Here is an 8177-nt window from a genome sequence, read left to right on the forward strand (position 1 = left end):
AAACCCCGCGCGTTGTTGTGCGAGTTTAATATGATAATACTAAATAAAAATAATGTGTAACATAGCTAGATAATATAAACTTACGTAAGTTGATGTGGTTATGATAATTTAAATTTAAATAGTATATAGAATATAGAATGATGATCAAAATGTAGAAGTAAGTTGATGTGGCTTTATGAGGGAAGAAAATAAGATAGTTTGGATCATCTATTTGTATAGCCACTCCATAAGAATGGCAATTCCATGATCATGAACTCTAATATCCCTCCACTAATAAAGAGAATTCTATGGGACTTAGAGGTTCCACTAAAGATCAAGATCTTTATGTGGTTTCTTCCCAAGAATATAATTCTAATAAAAGATAACCTGGCTAAAATAATATGGTTGGGGGATGGGGGGGGGGGGAGAAAAACACTATTCTTTCTGCTATGCACAAGCAATCCACATCTTTTCTTTGAGTATCATGTTTCTCAATTTGTTTAGAGATGTGTGTTTTTTTGCTTTCAATATCCCTTCACCCCGTAACGCCAAAAATACTTTTGCTAATTGGCTTAGAGGTGTATCTAGGTCCATTAAAAAGATGATTCTAATTGAAGCTAATGTTGTATGTTGGTCAATTTGGCATTGTCATAATGATAAAGTTTTTAATGGTGAACAATTATCTAACCCTATGCAAGTTATCTTCATGTCGTAATATTGGCTTCACTTTTGGTCTACGATGCTACCACTAGAGAAGCAGGATACTATGCGCAATGGAGCTACACTCATAGAATCGGTAGTCAAGGGTCTCTTATTCCACTATGTGTGGCATAGTTTCATTAGAACTACTAGCTTAAAAAATCTATGTGGTTTAATGCTAGTCAATAATAAAGGAGAGTTGGAGATTTGTCGCATCACCTTTTTCCCATTTTAATTTATTTTTATCTTTAACTTTTTTTAACAAACTTGTGGCTATGTGTTTTATGACAGAAACCGCGTATGTGTTTTATGATAGAAACCGGAGATGTAATCCATTTCTATTATCTAAAAATAAATTAATCATCTAATGACTAAGAATAATTAAAGTGATATGACTTGATAAGAGAAGAAAAAAAGAGAGATAATTGATGTGATATGGCTTAATGCGAGAAGAGAGATCACATTTTAACTAAGTTAGGAGTTATGATGACCTATATAGGTATATAAGATTTTTAGAAAATGATGAAGAGATATAATAAATATTATGTGAATGATGTGAGATGATGATTTAACATTCTTATATTTGAAAAGCTATAAAATTTAATAAATTATAAAATTATACTATCTCCGTTTCAGGTTATAAGACTTTCTAGCATTACCCATATTCATATAGATGTTAATGAATCTAGACACATATATATGTCTAAATTCATTAACATATATATATATATATATATATATGTAGACAATGCTAGAAAGTCTTATAATATGAAACGGAGGAAGTAGATAATATAACATGCATCATTATGTTTAAATGTAGTAATTGATAGTAGATGATGATGTGCCATATTTACATGTTATGTTTTAGGATTTAGTGAGCTCTAACATGTAAGAAAGGATACGCCGGTTAAGCTGTCTATTCGTCTCTCTTGACTTGGAATTACGGGGCATCTTTTCCTTGGCGTGTTACCGTGCTTAATTTCCATGGACGTCGGAATCACGTTGTGGATACCTAATAAAGTTGTACCCTAAAGCTGTGAAAAGACCGAACGAAAAGGAAATGGACGGTTACATATACAAGTTGCTCGTAATTGAATCCTGGATTTATATGGATTGATTGATTCTTGTACGATACGTTGAACATTGTTACCAAGAAGGCGATGCTGTGAATTGGATCGTTGACGCCATGGTGAGCTGTGTGCTTAACTATCTCGATATGGTGCAGTCGTATGTCTCGGTGCTTCAGCTTCGTGAGGCTTCTGTTGTTGCAAGGCTGGAAGTATCACCAAGGCAACTCCTGACTTGACTTTATTGTTTGGGGCTTTGGTCTTTCAGTAGAGGTATGGATCCAGCGGTTTATATAGCTTGCTGCCCGTATCTGACGGTGATTAGTTTGTGACTTACGTGGCTCAATCATGATTCGAGAAAGATAATTTCTTTCACTACTGACCAAAATTTGTTCAAAACTTCGGATCGATATTTCCGAAGTATATCGGTGACCTCTAATAGAATCGGACTCGGCCAAACCAAAAAATTAAACCTTGCTTTAGATAAGGAATGCCTTTATACATGGTTGGGACCCCATTACCCGGACGACAAAAATCAAATTAGTTCCGGTTCCTCTTTAGTCTCTGTTTAAATGCCCAACAACACTTTATAATCTTTAATATTTGTTGGTAACACCAAATCGCAACTAAAGATCATTTTTAGTCCTGGTTAAAAAGTGTTAGGCCCTGCACTACGTTTAATCCTGGTTGGTGTTACCAACTATGACTAAAGATCGACGTGCCGTATATACTTCCTCGCACATATTCTCTCGTCCTCCTCGCAAACTCCGTCCTCACCTTTATCTCCTCCTCCCTCTTCTCCTCTCTCCTCTCTCTATCTCACTGGTGGAGAAACCATCTTTGGTCGGTCTGGCAAATTCCACAATAGTCCCGGTTCCAAAAAGAACCGAAACTAAAGATTGTTTTTAATATCGTTTATAAAAATTTTGATCTAAGATGATCTTTAGTCCCGGTTCGTGGCCTATCAGAGGCATGTCAGGAGGCCGAGGATCTTTAGTAATGATCTTTACTCCCGGTTGGTATTACCAACCGAGACTCGGTTAAAAACTCCAACCGGGAGTAAATATTTCTCTCCCAAATCTAATCGGTTAACTCCCAGACCAACTTCCTCCTCATATTCTCCTCCTATCTCTCAGATCAGATCTAGCTCCTTCCTCTCCTCTCCTCCCCCTCCTCCCCTTCCTCCTCCTCCTCCCCTCTCCTCACATCTGAGGGCCAGCGTCGGCGGGCGGCAGGGCCGCGACCAGCGCGGCGGAGGGCGGCGGGGCCACGAGCGACCTGCGCGGCGGTGGGCGGCGGGGCCGAGCGCGACGCGGCGGCGCGCGTCGGCGGCGGCCGGCGGGGCAGCGCGCGGCGACCGTGGCATGCAGCGGCAGGCGTGCGGCAGCGCGCCGGTTCTCCCCCTTTTTTTATTTGTGAGAGATGTATAATTTCTTCTATTACAATTTGTGATTCATTGCATAGATCTGAGATGTATAATCGATCTGTGATGCATTTCATTTGTGTGTAATTTGTGTAAGATTTAGGATTTGTATTTGCGATGTTACATTGATTTGGGGATTTAGGTATATGCATGGCACTCAGATTTGGGGATTTGGGGATTTATTGTGTGATTTGGGTATATACATCCAACTTGATTTGAGAGAAAATAAAAAGAAAATGGACTGCCCGAGGATTGCCTTATCGATCTTTAGTCCCGGTTGGTAGCATTTACTCCCGGTTATTTCACCCGGAACTAAAGATAGCGATCTTTAGTCCCGAATTAGTAGTCCCGGTTCCCGGTTTGAACCAAGACTACAGGTAAGTTACGAACCGGGACTAGAAAGCAACTCTCCACCACTGTCTCTTCCCTCTCGCTGCCGGCGCGTACATGCAGCAGCAACAGCAGTGAACCAAACCCCTACATACATACATTCATCCATCTTGTCGGCGAGCGGTGCACGAGGTGGTGGTGGGAGGGGAGGCGGCACATGAGGGAGAGGTGGCGGCCTGCAGGCAGCATCATTTTTTTTTTCAGAACTTTGTGATATTTAGTATGAATTTAATCTGTGATATCAATTTGATGTGGACATATGAGAATCTCAATTTGATTTGGGGATGTCGGGAGCAACTCAATTTAGGAAATCAATATTCAAGCAGCAAAAAATAATGAAAAAAAGGAAAAAAATTGATTTGGGTGTTGTTTGCAACCCGGGAGAAAAGAGGTTGCAAACTGGGATTAAAGATGGGTTCCCCAGCAGTGTACACTTATGATGTGTTGTAGACGGGTAACTCCATCCACGAGTTTCACAATCAATTACGTCATCCGTTTCAGGTTATACGATGTTTTGACTTTAATCAAAGTCAAACTGCTTTAAATTTGACTAAGTTTATAGACAATTATAGTAATAATTACATTACAAAATTAGTTTTATTAAATTAATAATTAAATATATTTATATAATAGATTTATCTTCGGTCGAAAATATTACTATTTTTCTCTATAAACTTAGTCAAACTTGAAACAGTTTGACTCAGAACATCTTACAACCTAAAACGGAGAGAGTACTACAAATATGACTGCATATACATGTTGATTGGTACAAACTCTACAAATAACAGTTCCATATATAAACGAAGAATGATTAAAAGGGGAAATGTTGCTGTAAGTAGGTCAATCTCATCCCATATAAGTAGGCTTCTTTTATCATTAGTTTATCAGGGGATTGCTAGTTGGCACACGCGCACCGCCAGCGCGCCCGCCAGCTGCTCCCGGGCCTCCCGGCCCATCAGCCCATTTTTTCTTTTTTTTTGTGATTTGTTTTTTCCTTTTTCTTTTACGATTTTTTTTGGTTTTTTTTCGTTTTTTCTGATTACTTTTTTAATCTTTAGCACTTATTTTTTTCAAAATGTTTTGAGTTGAAAGTTTTTAAATCTTAACTTGAAAATTTTTAAATCTGATTTGAAAGTATTCAAATCTCGAGTTGAAAGTTTTCGAATGTGAGTTGAAAGTTTTCGAATGTGAGTTGAAAGTTTTCAAATCTCGAGTCGAAAGTTTTTGAATCGGAGCCAAAAGTTTTCAAATCTCAAGTTGAAAGTTTTTAAATCCGAGTCGAAAGTTTTCATATTTTTTTCAAATTTCAACTTAAAAATTTTCAAATCTGTACTTGAAAGTTTTCAAATCTCGAGTTGAAAGTTTTCAAATCTGAGTTAAAAGTTTTTAAATATGAGTTGAAAGTTTTTAAAATTTGTCTTACACATTTAAATTTCGAGTTGAAAATTTTCAAATTGAGTTTTGAAAGTTTTTAAAATTTGACTTCAAAAGTTTTCAAATCTAACTAATAAGTTTTCAATCGGTTAATAGAAAAAATCTTCCGGAAAAAAGAAATCATATCATAATTACCATCATTATCTACTAACTAGGAAGGAAGCCCGCGCAATTGCGCAGGCAAGAATGTTAAAAGAAGTCATATATTACCATATTCGCTATAAAGACCATAGATTACTTTAATTATAATCATAAAAGTAATATGTATACCGTCAAATAGACAAATGATATTCAAACAAAAATTACTTTATCCCGGTTATACATATACCTATCTATCACTACTACATATTACCATTGTCTTAAAGGTATGTGCTCTTTTAATAGATGGAACCGTATTTATACTTAAAAATAAACCTAATATATCATTAATATAATAAAGAATCCATCTTCACTTCACAGTGTCCATGTCTTACTTATTACTCCCTCCGTCCCAAAATATAACAACTTATAGCATATAGAATTTGTTCCAAAATATAACAACTTCTCCACCAATCATAACTCTCCACCATTCAATTTTCCTACCTACCTTTACTTCTCCTCTATTCACAACACCCCCCCCATTTAATCCTATCAACTTTTTTAATAACCGTGTCCAAGTCTAAAAATGCTTATATTCTGGGATGGAGAGAGTAGATATGTAATCCTGATCTCCTGTACACGTATGCTGCAGAATCTCCTATATGTATAGAAAGCTCTCTCCTAATCTCTCCTAAAAATATCTCTTGTATTTATAGAAACCTCTCTGTCCTAATATCCATATATGTACGCCATAAAATACATACTGTTCACCAAAAAACCTCCATACATGCGAACAACATACTTACTGAGTCCGTCCTGCTCCATGACACTAATGTCATCTACTAATCTATGTATAAATATTGAAAAATATCGCTTTTATCAATTAATATGATAAAATCACTAAAATTATATATAAATGTTCCTCTAACGCATCAAGCATAACATAGCCGTCATGGTTTTTTTCTCTTATGCCTTAAACCATGGGTTTCGCATCGACGTTGCCATACCCCTTAAGACCAGTGTGGGGCACAATTTCAACATTCATTGTCATTACACTCATAAAGGATTGCATCAGTAACTATAAGCCAACTGAGCTCTATTAACAACGGTGACCTCTCACTGGACCATCACCTTAGCAATATTGTCATAGTATTTACAATATCGTAGCATGCCCTGTCCTCCATACTTTGCGCCCTTTAGGGAATAACATAGAAAAAATAGAGGTAATGAAAATAGTTCTTTTAAGTTTTGAATCGATTTGTGGTATAGAGTAGGCACGGTGTTTTTATGTTATTAATCAGTACTACTAAATTTTAGTGGTACAAATATAATTTTCTCTTTTAAAACTTAGCAGAGTTGATCATTCGACACTACTTCAGAAAATCTAATAGCTTTAGTGGTGAGAACCACATGGAAAAATATTTGCGCAAGTAATAATTCTTTGCAAATATATGATTTTACATGGGCCTTGATATTATTTTCCTTGTATTATTATAGATCTTCCTCACCTATACATGTTCATGGGATAATATATGATAGAATAATCTGTGTTGTTAAATTTATTTATGCTAATTGTTAAGAATATTTAAATGAGAATGACATGAAAAGGGATAGAATATGTTCCATGTGAACATTTTTAATAAAAATGTAGTTCACATATTTATATATTTCTTTAAAAAGATTAGCGATCAGAGTCAGTAAATGAATATAGTACCGCTGCCAGTTAAAAAGATTATTTGGATGCGAAAGACATAATAAAAGGATTATAATATTGTTCCATGTGATAGCATTTTATTCAAATATAGTTAAATGGTATGTAGTATTTTTTTTAATTCATAAATCCTGGTTAACTATCATATAAACATGAGCGAAAGGAGCTACGGAGGAGAGGCTGGTCTAACTGTATGTATTACATACAAAAATAAAAATATTTTAATTATTAATTTGAGAATTAGGAGTGAAGGATTGGTAGGATTTTTATCGTACTTATGTTTTTTTTTTCTAGTGAATAGTAATATGTAGTAAGTACATACTCCCTTAGTAAAATAAAATCCAATCTTAAGGATAAATCTTAGGATTATATTATTTTGGGCACAGGGTTTATGTATTATTTTTTTCTCTTACAGGAATACGTTTAAAGAGGTGAGTTAAAATATATATGCGTGAGGTGAGTTAACATATGAGTATGCCGTGCTTCAAAAGGAAACTAATCCACGATTGTGTTTTATATATATATATAGTGAATAAAAGTACTTGAGAAAAAGAATGGTCAAAATCTGTTATAGGTGGGCTTATACGTACGTACATGCCGTATGATTCAATACATATATATGCATAATATATATATATATATATACATGTACATATATACACATATATATACATATACATATATGTATTTATACATATATGTATGCAAATGCATATGTAAATATATATGACAAAAATATATATTTACACTGAAGTAAATGTGTACATATATATAAAAATAGACATGTATTAATTACAATTCATTATGTCCTAGGTAGCTACGACTTCGACGTAGTAGTCGTTATCTCAGAAGCTAACGACTTATGAACTGTATTTCCGTCGTAGTAGAATTCACCCTCGGGATCAAGGACTTGTTCGTTGATGAATCCCATGAGTTGTTCTTGAACCGCCACGATAAATTCCTTGTGTGTGAGGTTATCCCTCATGTGAATAACCTATAAATGTATGAAATTAATTAGTAAACAACAAATCGATACGTACGCAATGAAATTTTGAATTTATTTGTACGTACATCGAGCTCTCTTATGGTGTAGATTTGGGTTGTAAGGCAGTGGCAATACTCGCATACGTAGTAGCCGTACAAGTTAGTTCCCTGGTCTTGCTTTGCACACTATATATATATATATATATATATATATATATACATGACAAACGGCGAGAGATTTAATTAATATACACTAATATTTGAATTAGAGATTCAATATAAATGTAGAGCATGTACTCACACGAAATTTGAACCTCCGCCTAAGTTTTTCTTTCCAATTGCCGCGGACCAAATGATGGAACCGATACCAAGCCCTACATGGAGTTTAAAGCTATGATTTGTAGTAGCAATT

This window comes from Oryza sativa, chromosome 4 (genome assembly GCF_034140825.1).
Source record: "Oryza sativa Japonica Group chromosome 4, ASM3414082v1".
NCBI lineage: Eukaryota > Viridiplantae > Streptophyta > Magnoliopsida > Poales > Poaceae > Oryza > Oryza sativa.